This window comes from Protopterus annectens, chromosome 5.part0, assembly GCF_019279795.1.
Source record: "Protopterus annectens isolate FY-2018-M chromosome 5.part0, PAN1.0, whole genome shotgun sequence".
NCBI classification, from domain to species: domain Eukaryota; kingdom Metazoa; phylum Chordata; order Ceratodontiformes; family Protopteridae; genus Protopterus; species Protopterus annectens.
Window position 1 is genome coordinate 93,301,152 of NC_056735.1, and position 9,267 is coordinate 93,310,418.

A 9,267-nucleotide genomic window follows, 5' to 3' on the forward strand; every position below is an offset into this window, starting at 1 on the left:
GCAGGCTGTTCCCTCTACTCTCATCAAAGTGTTAAACCTGGAACTCCATTCCCCTAACAGGAAGACAGGATTGCTCGATAAAAGTCATTCAGACACCAGACTAGCACATCACTTATGTTCACCCTCTTCCCTACTCAGCTCCCTCCATATCTTCCTCCTGTCTGTACTGTAATTCCCTCTCTTCCCCCTGTGTTATACTTCTTCCCCCACAACTACCCCTGTTGTAAGACATATTGCTTTCTGCTGAAAATGGCAAGAATATGAATGTCTGTTTACTTTATCAAATGTGAAATGTAGTTCTCCCTGTTCTGAAAAATGTTATAAAGATTGTTGGATATTATTGTATTTCAAAGGGTTAATTTCACTCTATCTATTAGTGTTCTTTCTACTTTCGAGACTTTCTCCCCTGGTCTCCACAAAAATGGGTTCTGTGCCCATTTGGACTTTCCCAGTCAATAAAGTCAAATAAATAAAAGGAATTATAAAATAAACCTCTGTTAAGACAAACAGAGTATAATATAATTAACATTTACATAAAATGTCAAGGGTTGCATTCACATTGCAATCTGCTTTATTCAGAGTATCATCCTCGGTATATCATACCGTTAACAGAGATGGATTTCTGGGAGCAAACTTCATTTTCAGATTCAGAAAAGAGTACAATATAATAAATATCTGCATACAATGTATAGGGGTGCATTGGCCTTGCAATATACAGTATAGACATTTTCATTCTTATTATATTATACCATTAACTGTGATTAATATCTAGGTGCAAATTTCACTTTTAGATTCATGAAAGGAGTAAGCATTTATATAAAACGTACAGGACTGTATTTGTGTTGTAATATACATTGTTATATTTCCATGTGTGTATTTTTGCAGACCATTTGGTAAGTTTGACATGGAAGTATCCACAGACATAGTTAACATGGACTTGCAAGGTCTTTGACTTGGACCTTCACTTGTAGCTAATAGGAACACTGGAGGGGTTGATGGTAACACCAGGAAGGAGGAGCTAATGGTTAAGGTGTTTGCCTTACAAACACAAGGTGCAGAGTTTGAGTCTCACAATGGATAACTGGCTAGGCTTAAAATGGCTCACAAGGGCAGTTAGCTTAGTACTAACCTATGAACCTATGAACCTATAAGATGGCTGTATGACCGAATAGCAGGACACAAAAGGCTGTGATCTGATGGACAATGTTAGGAATGACAACGCAACTGGTAAAGTAATGCAGAGGTTGAGCCTGGGTTCAGCACTCTGCAATGAGTTTGTCTCAGGTATACCTAAGGTAACAGATGAAGGGATCAAGCTCTCTGAAGACACAAACATAGTGTAGCACTAGTGTATGGGGAGAAAAGTCCAACAGATGTTTGGAAAAGCTTTCCAAGTGAGTAGAAAGGTGGCAGTTGAGTTCACTGTCAACAAATGCAAAGTTCTACACTTGGTCCACAATAGCCTTGATGTGCAGTAATATCCTGGGGGTAAGTAAATACTGAAAACAGAGCTGGAAAGAGATTTGAGGGCACCAATTGCACATGACTGGACTCCAACCAGCAGAATGAAATGGCAGTTGCAGCAGAAAATGGAATGCTATATTGTATCCGCAGTGTAACACAATCCAGAAGCAAAGAGGTAATACATATGCTCTATAAGACTCTGGTCAGACCATACCTGGAGTACTGCAGCCAGTTCTAGAGGCTATTAAAGGGAAGGAAGGGGCTTTGGCCTGGTGGAAGGAGTCCAGTGGAATACTACTACAATGGTATATGGGAAAGAAAGAAAAAGAATCTTAAAAGAGGCTAAAGCAGGTATAAATCATGTCCTAAGTGAAAGAAAAGTGTGGGAGGCATGATATCTGTTCCCAAAATCATGCCAGGGAGATCTGAAAAGGGGCACCATAAAGTGCAAGGACTGGGGAGGGTACTGATTGTAGGAAGGAACTCCACTCTGTTTCTCCAAAAGTGCTCTATCACAGATGGTTGTGGAGACATTGAATGAACTACTGGAATGGGTGGTGAAAAGAGAAGCCATGCAGATGTGGAAGAAGGCATATGACAGGTGAAGAGAAGAAGGGGTGGGAGTGTAGAATGATAAATGTACTTAAAGGTGGACTACCTAGGTTTACTGTCATCCTCTGCCATCAAATTAATACTAGAAAGCATGGTGAGAGAACAGTTAAAATACAGGCACCACCTTCATACGTATAAACCAATTACAGTATCCCACCAGAGACAACAGTTGGATATGACAGAGAGTTCTACAGTCAACATGAATGCATCTGTACAGGACACTGAAAATAATTCCCCAAAATGAAAATGTTTATATTAAAAACTACATACAGCAGAGATAAAAGAACACCACATACTTGCTTAACTTCTGTTTTCCACTTGTGGAGGTTTTCAGGGCTGTGGAAACACAGGCCATTGTATCTATACTGCACTGTTGTCCTACCCTGGATATGTCTATGGCCCTGGTCAGCACCTCAGCCAGGTCATATCAGGCATCTGTTTGAGTAAAGGGAGGTCATAAGACATACCAGACATACCTCTCAACTGTATAGAGTTTCACCTCATATTTTTGGTCCGTTCATCATAAAATGTGTGTTTTTCTAGCAAATCACTGAAAACTAAAGAGACTAAATAATCACAGACATTTGAGTCTCAGACTTCACATCCTTCAGAAAATGGAAGCTAATGCAAAAGCTATTATTGTATTAACTTCTACATTTCGAAGAATATTTAAACTCTGCTCATAATGTTGTGCCTCTCCTCCATTCCCACCATTATTTTGGGCCTTGTCCAGAATTCTTGTCATAAGATCACAGTAGCCAGAACAAGTGACTGAAGGACAAGCAGCATTATTTTTCTGTCCTTCATGAATCAGGTAGGTGCTATCGGCTGGGCATTAGTACATGTAGACATGGTTGTTTGGTACATGTAGACGTTGTAACGTGACTATCTTCAGTAAATGACAGCAACTTCACAAGCTATGAAGTGGTAGCTGGTGGATCTTACAAAAGATGTGATTTGTGACTTGTGAGTAATGCAGCAAATGCTGTACAATTCAGCTACACCTAGACATGTGCTGGCCTCCTGCGAGAGCCTGTGGATGTTATTTCCAGATGATAACTTCCTGAATAACGTGTACATTTTGGCCCTGTTAAGTGACAATATAATTAGATGAGTTGGAGACATTTCTGTTTTATAGCCTCATTTGCCTTTGTGCTCCACACCTCAGCATAACATTGCAACATTTGTGAACACAGCACCATTTTGTCCACTGTCAGGTGTGCATAGTGTGTAGTATGCTACAAGTTGACAGAAGTCTCTGTACTACAGATTTTTTTAGATTTGTCTATTAAGAATTTTTATAGACACTTAAAAGTGTGCTCCTACAGCGTGGGCTGGTAGAACATTACTAAGGTAAGGGTTGTCTCAGTTTGCTCAGGTGTATCTTTCACTGTTAGGGTACAAAATAATTTTCACACATGACAGTTCAGCAGGGAATAACAATCTCCTTTATTTTACAGAGAAATACATATGTGGGACACTAGGAAATCAAGGTCCTGTCTCCCCTAACTATGGCAAGCAATAATGTCATGCATGACTCTTTATTCATTCTTTCATTAAAAGCAACATTATTGTAACAATCATAGAACAGCTACTGACCAATTAGAAATGAACACTACAGCATTAATTCTGCTAAGATCTCATGACTACTTGTTTATGACGTTCCATATTAGGCATGAGCTCCGAATTCCATTCTAGAACATTATACTCACAACAATTCTTATTTGTAACCCTGTTAGCACTTGCTAGTCAGCAGAATAACAGATATATACTGAAGAGCATTCTGAATATTTCATTCTGCTATGAAAGCATATTAGAAACAAAATGCATGCTCTAAAATGTTTATCTTCTCTGTTCTTCTCAAGCTTCGCAGTGGCTGTAGTTAGTAATAACACGTGTACCTCTACATCATAGATTGTAAACATTTTCGTTATTTCTATCCCATTGTACGTTTATATTAGTGAACACATCCCCTTCTCCAGTTCAGCCTGTGAAGTTAACAATTTTTAGCAGACAATATGTCAGCAGAACTTGTAAAGCCAATTTATTTATTTTTATTTATTTATTTTACATTTGGTGACCGGGCTAGTCTAGCTGGATATATGTCCATTTTCAGTAGAGGCGCGGGGAGAAAAACTCCAAGACAGATACAAACAGATAATAAGTATGTTACAAAACAAACAAGAAGTAGACATAGAAGGTATTTTATGCATTTAACAGTACATTTCATAAAACTATATACAAAGTGTAGAGCAAGATATATACATATGCTAATATCCAGGCTCTTACTCAATGCTTTCCATTGCACTACAGAAGATTAATTTAGTGGAGACAGAACAGTTAGAAAAGATATTAGTAGCATTAATGATCAGTTAGTCAGGGTTGGTACAAGGGCACAGACAGTGTGTTTTGAGGAAGGTTTTAAGTTTTTGTTTGAAGAGTGGTAAGGACGGAAGGGAAGTAAGATCAATAGGTAGAAGGTTCCAGCTTTTCCCAGTTGTGTTTGAGAATAAAGAGTCGGCTGCCATGTTGTGAGACTTGTTGATGTTAACTAGGAGTTTATTTGATGAATGCAAGGCATTAAGATTTTTGTAGGGGGTTATGAGGTCTGAGAGTATTGGAGTATTGTTTGGCTGGTAAAGGATCTTAAGGGCAATCGTAAGTTGGTTGAATTGAAGCTGGTTTTGAAGTTCAAGCCATCCGAGTTGTTTGAGATTCTGACAGCGATGGGTTCTGAAGGGTTTATCAGTGGCAAATCTGGCAATATTATGATAAGAGGTAGAAAGTTTGAGAAGATTCTTTTTGGATAGGTTAGTGTATATTGGTTTTTGGATAGGTTAGTGTATATTAGTGATGCATAGAGTAGAGTAGAGATTAGATGGGAGTGGGCAATGGTAGTTATTGCTGTTGGTGTAAGGAAGGGTTTGACTTTGTACAGGGAGCCTATTTTTCTGTTAACTGATTTTATGGTGTTCTTAATGTGGGTGTCGAAGTTAAGGTTGTTGTCTATTGTAATCCCAAGGAGTTTGGTGGTAGAGTCTGGGTATATCAGAGTACCATTGTTTGAAATGACTGAGAAATCTATTGGTGTGGGCCTACAAGTAGGAGTAAAGAGCAGGAGCTTTGTTTTTTTTTTTGGGATTCAATAGGAGGCAGTGCTTTAAGAACCATGTCTCAACTATGCTAAATAATTTCTGGGTTTGGCATTGCAGTTCAGAAGCAGATTTAGCTGAGCAGATTAATGTAGAGTCATCTGCATATTGTATACAAGTTGCATTTGGAATAGCTAAGTAGAGATCATTAATAAAAACTGAAAATAAGAGAGGACCTAGAATGGAGCCCTGGGGAACTCCCAGTGTGACTGGCAGGTGGGATGATAAATTATTTTCCCAGCGTGACTGGCAGGTGGGATGATAGATTATTTTCCCAGCGTGACTGGCAGGTGGGATGATAGATTATTTTCCCAGTGTGACTGGCAGGTGGGATAATAGATTATTTTCCCAGCGTGACTGGCAGGTGGGATGATAGATTATTTTCCCAGCGTGACTGGCAGGTGGGATAATAGATTATTTTCCCAGTGTGACTGGCAGGTGGGATGATGGATTATTTTCCCAGCATGACTGGCAGGTTGGATGATAGATTATTTTCCCAGTGCACTGCTTGTTGCCTATTGCTCAGGTAGGAAGTTAACCACTTTATAGATTGAGTATCCAGGGAAAGTGATTTGAGAATATTCATAAGCAATGTGTGGTTTACCATATCAAAAGCCTTTGAAAGATCAATAAATAGCGCTGAAGAGAGTACATTGTTATTGCGGTTTCTATTAATGGTGTCTGTAAAGGATAGGAGGGCAGTGGTGGTACTATGGAATGGCCTAAAGCCATGTTGGCCTATGACATCCATCACTATAACAGCAGTGTGACAGACACTGTCCTATGACATCCATCACTATAACAGCAGCTGTGACAGACAATGTCTTATGACATCCATCACTACAACAGCAGGTGTGACATTGTCCTATGACATCCATCACTACAACAGCAGGTGTGACACTGTCCTATGACATCCATCACTACAACAGCAGGTATGACACTGTCCTATGACATCCATCACTACAACAACAGTTGTGACAGACACTGTCCTATGACATCCATCACTACAACAGCAGGTGTGACAGACACTGTCCTATGACATCCATCACTACAACAGCAGGTGTGTCAGACACTGTCCTACAATAGCAGGTGTGACAGACACTGTCCTATGACATCCATCACTACAACAGCAGGTGTGACAGACACTGTCCTATGACATCCATCACTAACACAGCAGGTGTGACAGACACTGCCCTATGACATCCATCACTACAACAGCAGGTGTGACAGACACTGTCCTATAACATCCATTACTACAACAGCAGGTGTGACAGACACTGTCCTACAATAGCAGGTGTGACAGACACTGTCCTATGACATCCATCACTACAACAGCAGGTGTGACAGACACTGTCCTATGACATCCATCACTCCAACAGCAGGTGTGGCAGACACTGTCCTACAACAGCAAGTGTGACAGAAACTGTCCTATGATATCCATCACTGCAACAGCAGGTGTGACAGACACTGTCCTACAATAGCAGGTGTGACAGACACTGTCCTATGACATCCATCACTACAACAGCAGGTGTGACAGACACTGTCCTACGACATCCATCACTACAACAGCAGGTGTGACAGACACTGTCCTACAACAGCAGGTGTGACAGACACTGTTCTGTGACATCCATCACTACAACAGGTGTGACAGACACTGTCCTATGATATCCATCACTACAACAGCAGTTGTGACAGGCACTGTTCTATGACATCCATCACTACAACAGCAGGTGTGACAGACACTGTCCTACAACAGCTGGTGTGACAGACACTGTCCTATGACATCCATCAATGCTGTGAGTAGTCACAATGTGAACATTTTGATCAAAGATGCAAAATGTCCATCTAATTGTAAACCAAAGATGTCATCAACACAAGGTTCCACAAATAGCAACATTTCAGTTTTAATAAGGGCCTCTGCTACTGACTCTGTGACCAAGACATTGCTTGTTTTAATTTTAATTTACACTGACATAAATTAATTCAGTTTTAGTTCAAGGGTTTGTTTTTCTGTTTGTTTTTCTTTTCTTTCTTTCTTTTTTTTTTTTGCATTTTATTTTACCTGTCTAAACTGGTAGGTAATTACCTGTCTAAACTATTGATGGCTGCAGTGGTGCAGTGATTAGCAGTGTTGTCTCACAGCAAGAGGTTCTACAGTTTGATTCTTGGCTGGACCACCTTCTGTGCAGAGTCTGCATGTCCTCCCTGTGGTTGAGTGAGTTTTAAAGACCTGCAGATTGGTGTGTGTAAGCGTGTGTGTGTGTGTGTGTGTGTGTGTGTGTGTGTCTGTGTGAGCCATCTGTGAAGGCTCGGCACTGGGCTGGCAACTCAACACCATAAAAACACCACTGCCAATTAATATGCGGACTGGTGATCAGCTGTGGTGACCTATGATTGGGAGAAGCTGAAAGACATTACTATATTACCTATCTAAACTCTGTCCTCAACAAATTCCACAAATAATTTGCAATGTCACTCTGTAAATATTACAAAATGCATGTAATCACGTCCATTAAACAAAAGGAATGACCCCCCCCTCAACAGACACAGACATAGAGACACACACAGAGACACAGATACAGGCATTTGCACACATACACATAACTACACACACACACACACACACACACACACACACACACACACACACACACACACACACACACACACACACACACACACACACACACACACACACACACACACACACACACACACAAATACACATTATATTAAAGAGTCTGATCTGTCTTGTGTTAAACTGTGAACATTGTTCTCACGCCACTGTTTTAAGAAAAATAAAGAATAATAAACATTATCCACTGTAACTCTAATAGAGCCCAGTATGGTTAAAAGAAAAAACCCTGGCAGTATAATTTGTACATTTTGAAAGTTGAAATATGAAAAGCACTTTGAAATCTTGACAGATATGAATGCTTCTGAAATGTCATCTATCTGCTGCCATAATTCCTCCCATGTCCCTCCCTGACCTCTGAGATTAATTGGCGCTCTCTAAATAATGTACTAATTAAGGGCTGCCTAAACAGAAACAATGCTGTATCTGAACACTGATACATTTTAAGGTTTTTTTTGTTGCAAATATTTATGATGGTACTTCATTAAGAAACATTTAAGCAGGGAAGCAGTACAGCGGAGATATACTTTTCAGAACAGAGGTTAGACAAAAGTATTTGCAGCCAGCCTTGGGATTCAGTCTCTGCAGATATAATCCATCACTGTACTGTCAGGGCTGTGCTGTGAGATCACCAGACACCATCTCCCAAGGCGCGGCTGCTGTAGAATAACAAAGAAGCCGTACGTCTAGTCGAACACAAATGAAATATATAAATAAATGAACATGACCATAAAAATCAATGCTGCGCAAGCTCCTAATATTTTATGTCTACAGTTTGTGTCTTCCATTGTGAGGATAAAATGGAAAGTGATCTTTGGCCTGAGCAGTCATAGCTTTATGCTAATTGACGACCCTGTTATTCTGCACGTTCCTTCCCTCTTCTTCCTTTCTTGCCCGAAAGCAGTAGCCATGCACATCTGAGTGGGGGCAGATGCTTCATGTCTGCATGTTAATATTATGTTATCCATCTTCTGGAAGCACTTTTATTCCTAGCTGATAACCTACAGTACAGTTTATGACAGCTTTATTTTCTTTAAATACCCTGATGCTTTAAGCTGCATCATTTGTAATCCTTTCAAATCATATCTGAACTCCATCTGAACAAGGGCAGCTGTATCCATCTTGTTTCATTATAACTTTCTTATTCTGCTCTGTGTTTGCTTTCTGGATGGTACTGGCATCTGCACGTATGTATCTGAAATATATTTCACTCAAACATTGTGCCATAATTAGTTAGTTACCTGTACATTTTGTAAAACGTATCTGTCTTGCTGCTGTATCTTTCCCTAATTCTAGTCTCTTTTCTTACAAATATTCCTTCCTCACTCCCATTTGCTGTTTTCAGTGTAAGTTCTGATTCTTTCTGCCTCATTTAAAATAATTCAGATTGATTCAGTCTGAGAA